Source organism: Lactuca serriola, chromosome 5 (genome assembly GCF_051521515.1).
Source record: "Lactuca serriola cultivar US96UC23 chromosome 5, Lser_US96UC23_V15, whole genome shotgun sequence".
NCBI lineage: Eukaryota > Viridiplantae > Streptophyta > Magnoliopsida > Asterales > Asteraceae > Lactuca > Lactuca serriola.
The window spans coordinates 179,583,026-179,590,029 of NC_136412.1; the positions used below are offsets into that span (position 1 = coordinate 179,583,026).

The 7,004-nt window shown below is 32.4% G+C and overlaps 1 long non-coding RNA gene across 2 annotated transcripts; it reads right to left on the reverse strand.

Moving 5' to 3' along the window:
• Positions 1 to 298: 298 nt before the first annotated feature.
• LOC145051349 (uncharacterized) lies at positions 299 to 2,195 on the reverse strand. Of its 2 annotated transcripts, XR_013683555.1 has the most exons (5): positions 1,846 to 2,195; positions 1,466 to 1,772; positions 1,178 to 1,361; positions 700 to 772; positions 299 to 598 (listed from the first exon to the last, which is right to left on the reverse strand). It is a non-coding gene; the product is annotated as an uncharacterized LOC145051349 (long non-coding RNA). The 2 variants fall into 2 exon arrangements; XR_013683554.1 differs by having other exon boundaries at positions 1,466 to 2,195.
• Between the last annotated feature and the right edge of the window lie 4,809 nt (positions 2,196 to 7,004).

Below are 7,004 nucleotides of genomic sequence, written 5' to 3' on the forward strand. Positions count from 1 at the left end.
ATACAATATGTTTTTTGAAGTTTTAGTTTCACCTGCGTGTAATGCTTTACTCACAATAACAACGTACTTTACATATTTTACTAATAGTTGTATAGGTAAAAATAGAGTATATTGGTTGTAAACATGTTTTTCAAATTTAGACAATCCATACATGGTTTTCAGACGATATGCCTTCCAAAGTGATGGAATAGGAAAGTGTTCGCAAACATACCCATACATGGTTTAGCCCATCAGGTGGTGTTTTACACCAGATGCTAAAGTAAAATGCTTTAATGTAAAAACATATGGTAGAGGCAAACTATACGTGACATCAAGTATCCTTTCAAATTAAGCAAATAAACCAATGTTTCCGCACCATTATTTCATATATTATGTAACGGTTCAAATTAGATATGATAAGCATGGGACAATGCACATATCTTATGAAACTTGACTATAAATACAAATTTTGAACCAAGTAACCAACATCAGTGACATTAACGGTCTCGGTTCCCATCAATTCCCAAATTTGAGCTTTAAAAGAAAATGGTTTTGAGGGTAAACATCGATTACATTCATGGAAAGCTCACTTGTCATGAGCTTTTTAACATTGGTGGACCTGCAAAACAAAAAGTAAAACGTTCAAGCCCATCACATATCTTGGCAGATTTTAGAGAAAAAAAAATCTAAAAGGAATTGTCAACGGAAGAACCAAATTACATTTATTGTCTGATATAGATTCATTACTATGACCTCCTCTCCTTAAATTGTGGAAGATGTTTCTAATCTTTCCCTGCTTAAAAAAACAACATCAAAATCTATAACTGCTTATGAAACTTAAGTAAAACAAATCACAATACAACTTTCTAGATCAAAACATCATCTATTTTTCTGAATTTTACACACTCAAAGCACAATCTTGCTTATGCTCTGATTTTTATGTCGAATTCTATGCAGGTCTATAAAAAAATAAGTACGAACACTAACATAAAAATAAAAAACATGCTTGGCTTCATTATATTATTATATTCAAAGGTTATCACCTAATTATGAATAAACATAAGCTTTATTTCTTAGGCTTTACATGTTAACTATTACCGGAAAGACAACTTAAAACTGTCAAAAGAAGGGAAAAAATTAAACAACGTTAAAAAAAGAGAGATAAGAATGATGCCAGGTAGCCAAGTTAAAGACTTACATCCCTATCTCCCATCATCGTCTTCATCAAATATAAAGTGGTTCTGAAGATTATATATTAGGGCTCGAAAATAAAATAAAATAAAACATAAAAAAAGGTGTAAAGAAGAGAAGAAAAAAACATCCAGACTATACAGTTCCATCAAATTGGTCGTCTTGGAAGGGTTTCACTCTGCAAGTTGCTCCTGTAAAAAAGAACAAAAAAAACTATCCTAATAAAAAATCATTAATCAACCCTTTCATCTCATCCCAGAGGAAAAACTTTATTCACGTGTTTTCAACACCATACCATTGAGAGTCGTAGATCGAATCCATCATCTAGATTTTCACAAAGGCTTTCATCCTCTCTTGAAGTTCTCCATGTCGTTTCTCTCGTATCTTCTTTCCTTCAAACCACATAGAAGTGGAGTCATAGAGCACAAAACCGGGAAAAAGGCAGAGCATGGAGGGTAACATGAGTGATTTTCTTGAGATCTCATAACAGATTGACAATTAAGCTTATAGTTACTTGAAGTGTTTGAAAGGAATCAAAATACGCTTCTTGTTATAATTTTCTCTTAGGCATTTCATTTGGTAAGCCCAAATTTGAGAAAAACCTGAAATATAAGAGATGAACCACAAAATCAAAACACACATGAGAGAGAGACCTTGGTAAGGGCTTGGAACTACCTCTTTGGAAAGCTTGTAGAAAAAACAACCAGAAAAAAAGAAACAAACCCTTGGTTTCCAAACAACCAGTAGCAAGGCCAATAGTAAAAAACCCTTTTTCCCGATCTTGTTCATCTTTATCCAGAACGAAATATGTTTTTAAAACTGTAGAGATAAAAAGCAATAACGGATGGTTGAACAAGAACAAACGATTTTTGGTTGCTTCGATCTCTGTTACGTGGTTGATGAAAGAGAAGCCGACGGTAGCAGTAGAGGGTGGTGGTGGTTGTGAATGGTTGCTTCTAAGGTTAGAGAGAAGGAGGAAGAGAAGTTGTGTTGTTTTGAACCGATGGATTCATTAGGAAGCGTGAGAGTTTTGAAGAGATAGCGGGGGAACAGGGAGTCAGTGGAACAAAGTCTTCAAGCTTATCTACAGTTATAATATTTTGAAAAATGTTAATGTTTACAATGTGTAGAAACCTTGCACATGATTGAGTAGAGTAAAGCTTTCATTGAATCGATAGGTAAAAAGCCAAAACCAAATGGTATATTACTAACCTTGTGCACTTCTTTGAGCCTTTTATTAATTTTTTTTATGAGAAGAGAATAAAATGGAGAAAAATGGAGGTATATATGAACCATCGAATTTAAATTTGAAATTGATCGCGACACCTGATTTAATAGAATTCAAACTATTTTACTGATTTTTTGAGATAGCTACAATCAGTAATTTAGGAATTCCTGATTTCCTGCTAATCATCATACATAATGTAATTAATTCGCTGAAAATAGCAAGTTATGAGGACCTTAATTTCCATTTGTAATTGTATATTCAGGGGGTGTTTGGCTTAGCTTTTCACAGCCAAAAGTCCTTTTTGTAAAAGAAAAGAAAAACAAAAAAGGTGTTCGACAAACTAGTAACTTTTTGGAGTTTTAATACAAGGAAAAACAACTTTTTGGAAAAGTCAGGATTTCCTGATTTTTTTTAACTTTTTGGAAAAGAACTTTTAAGCTTTTAAAAGCTAAGCCAAACACGCCCTCAATTTCCAAATGCAGGTTACGAGTGGAAGAAAGGAAGAAGGGTATATCGGTAATTTGACTTTTTCAAATAAAATGGTTGCATAATGCACACGTGGTTTAAAAGGACTTTTTTTTAGACAGGATGAACACTATTTTCAGAACATAAAACTATAAGTTTTGTTATATTTCGTTTTTTAGAAGAATATGGCTCTAAAAGGTAAAATTTTGAAGGTTGTTATAATGACAAAAGTATACAATAATAGAAATAAATGAAATCAAAATATGTATTAAAATGAATCAATTTACATGAAATGTACTGATGTGATACAGATCTTCAATTACAATGATCTATGGCATAAATTTCACGCCAATAATCTGCCTTGAAGATACAACTATCAATTCCAAAATTGATATTGAATCTAACGAATTTCTGTATGCTTCCATCTTGATTACTAAATACAAAAATTTGAAGAACATATGATATGTATTTCTCTAACCCTCAAATTTTTCTTTGGCGAAGTTTATATAGGTTGCCAATAGACCGTTAGTAACTATCTTTCCTGCATTAACTACTAAAAACCAAAAATAATTCTTAAAAAATTTAAAATCGAATTTAACAAATTTAATTATTAATAAAAAGTCAAATTTGGATTTAATATATATGAAAATGCCTTCAGTAAAGAGTGGTCTCAAGGCCTAAGGCCCAAGACCCTATCTTTAATCATTAATTATATATATTATTAAAAGCCTAATTATGATCACTTTTTATAATCACCATAGTTCCGGTCCAATCCTTTTCGGTCAAGCCTTATCAATTTTGGTTTGGTATTAGGACTAATATCGAAAAAAAGTTTTTTTCTTGCTTTCAATGTGGGACAAATTTCATAAGGTTACTTTTTTTATATAAAGTTTCAACAAAAGTAAGCAAGGCCAGCTATTAAAATTATGAGACGATTTGTGGTTCATCTGGAAGATAGAAAACAAAATGAGTTGTTGGAAAAATTATAGTGGCATTGAGTGTACTATTGAAATTAAACCCCTTACCAACTAAGCGTCGTCTGATATAGTATATTGGAGGGAAAAACATGTTTTATCTGGAAATTGTCAAGACATTGAACCTTAAAACGCAAATCTCATGTAAAATGGGTCATATAAGGTGATAACATTTCCATATTTTTTCCAAAAACTCATTATTAGCAATATCTCTCGAGGCAAGATAAATTGTTTAATTATCACTCTTATGGTCTTCGGATCCTACCACCATCAAGGACGGAGTACTTAGATTATTCTCTTCTAAATTCGAAGAATAAATCTAGAGTATACCGAAACTCATGAGAGGTCTCTTCATATCCCTCTAACAGGAAGAGAAGCTCCTCCCTTGACTCTCCTTTTGTGATTAAATATATAAAAGCAGATTGATGTTATAGAAGCGATAAGGCCTTAAGCCCGATTAGAGATGTCAACAGCGCCAAACGAGAGCGGAAATAGCTACCTCCGCCCCCGCCCCCGAAATCAAGTATTGCCCCCGCCCTCGTTTTATAGGCTTAAAATCGATTTTTTTTTGCTAAAAACAATTGTTATATTTTGGTCTAAAAAATTTTTATAACTTTAAAAACTTAAAATCTAGTTTTTTGACAACTAAAAAATTAAAAATCCAACGTTACAAAACGACAAATCCAACAAATCATAAATATAAAATACGAAAAATCCAACATTACAAAAAAAATACATGTCCAAAAATATATGACCAATTCACTATCGTATTATCGTATTTTGTGAAGTGGAAGAAAGTTAAGAAACCTTAAAATTAGATAATATATATATATATATATATATATATATATATATATATATATATATATATATATATATATATAATTTTTATATAAATATACAATCGGGTCCCCTGCGGGAGTACGGGACGGAAATACTTACTTCCGCCCTCGGTCCTGAAAATAAAACGGGGTTTAATCTCACTCCCGCCCACGCCCCCGAATTTTTTAAAAAATTAATCACGTATGGAATCAAGATTCCACGAAAGTTTTTGACATCCCTAACCCTAATGGTTTCATGTTCAAGTTCATTAAAACCTATTGTCACCTCCTTGTAAGGGATTTTGTCAATATCTTCGAAGACTTTTAATCAAATTGCACAATTACTCGTGGGTGTAAGTCCTTATTTATTAGAGTAAATTACACGAATGATCCTTGTGGTTTGGGGTAATTTACATGTTTGGTTCCTAACTAATTTTTTTAACTCGGGAGGTCTCTACTATTTTTTTTTTGTTACGTGCTTCGTTTGGTCTCTGTCTTACCTAAAAAGACTATTATTTAAATAGGAAAAAATTATGTGGTAGGTAAGGTAAGGTGAGGGGGTGGGGTTGGAGGTGTATTTATTTAAATAAATTAAAAAATCAAGGGCAAAATAGTCTTTTTAGATAAGATAGGGACCAAGCGTATAATAAAAACAAACAGTATGGACCTTCCGAGTTAAAAAATAAGTTAGGGACCACACGTGCAAATTACCCTAAACCATAGGAGCTATTCTTGAAAGTTACTCTATTTATTATACTCAATACCAAGGTCAAATATCCACTCTCCTTAAAATATTATGTCGTATTAACCCCATTGGGTGCACTTAGAAGGTTATTTCCAAGGTCCTTACTGATACACTTAAAAGATATAAGTTATGCTCTTAATGGCACCCAATATGCATTTGTTATCGGTAGGAACTAGACCTAGCAATGGAACAGGTTTTGACCCTGATCCAAATCAATAAGAATTATATGGTTTTGGAGCGTAGTTTTTGATCATTTACCTGTTAACAACTCGTACTCTCTAACCCTTTTATTAAAAGGGTCGGTTATGGATCATCACTAATTTGATTTGTTTATAACCCACCCCATATAAATTTTAGAATTATACATTTATATTGTATATTGTTTAACGTTTAATTTTAATTTCTATCAAAATTTAAAAGGACAAAGGCCAAACCGATTTTACCTAGGACTCAAGAAGTTTACTTCTAGACTTCCAGTCTTCTGCCAAGAGTCATGATGTCATTCTTTTTATATTTCATCAAGAAATCATCAATTCCATTTATAAATGAATAGAAACATTTGTCAACCAGAAGAAAGTTTGCAATCACTATACTCTATCAATGCAATCAACAGTATAAATCAATTGGGAGTTATTGTAGTAGTGATTTTTAATTCCAATCGAAAGTCCTTGAGTACATAATGCGCTTTCTAAATCAACATTTATTTTATTTGAGAAATGTTATTTTAAAAAATTAAGCTATAATAGACATTTCTTATTTAAGAAATATTATTTTAAGAATTAAGTAAATTGTGTTTGATTATTCAAAAAAACATACGGGTTACAGGCCGGGTTTGGAGATATGTTGATTTGGTGGATAAGATTATGGGTTTAATTATTCAAAACCTTATGGGTTTGGATTGGATTTTGAAATTTGTTAAAAGGGTCTCGATCAATGTCCATTCGTTCCAAACCCGCTCCATTGATAGGTCTAGGTGGAATATTCTAGATAAACCATTAATGGTGAATAAAATCTTAGTTGGGCAAAGCACCATCTAATTCAAATTTGACCACGAAAATTCCTTTGACTCTGGTGATTCTGAGTGTAAGGTCCCAAAAACACTGATAAAAATTTGTGTTTTTATACCCATCAAATCAATACATCACATGTTTCAAAACCAATCATAGTAAAAATGTACCACATTCATCAAAGTCAAATAATAAACATTGATGCAGAAATCATAAAAGGGATGATGTACTGTCAAGCTAGGCCCTACCCTTTAGAATTGGAAGTACCTGAAAATGTTAAACCACAAAACCGTAAGCACAAAACTTAGTGAGTTCCCCAAGATACCACATATCATACTAATGGGCCCCGCCCATCATGTAATAAATAGGCATAGCCCAACATATAAAAATGGGCCCAAAACAACATATAACAAATGGGATATGTCCAACATATAACCAATGGGCCCAACCCAACATATACCAAATGGACCCAACCCAACATATAAGAAATGTGCCCTGCCCAACATACATATAAATGGGCCTACCCCAACATATACATGCAAGAGTCACAAACACAACTAGCATCCTACATAATATAGTGAGAAGACTCACCTT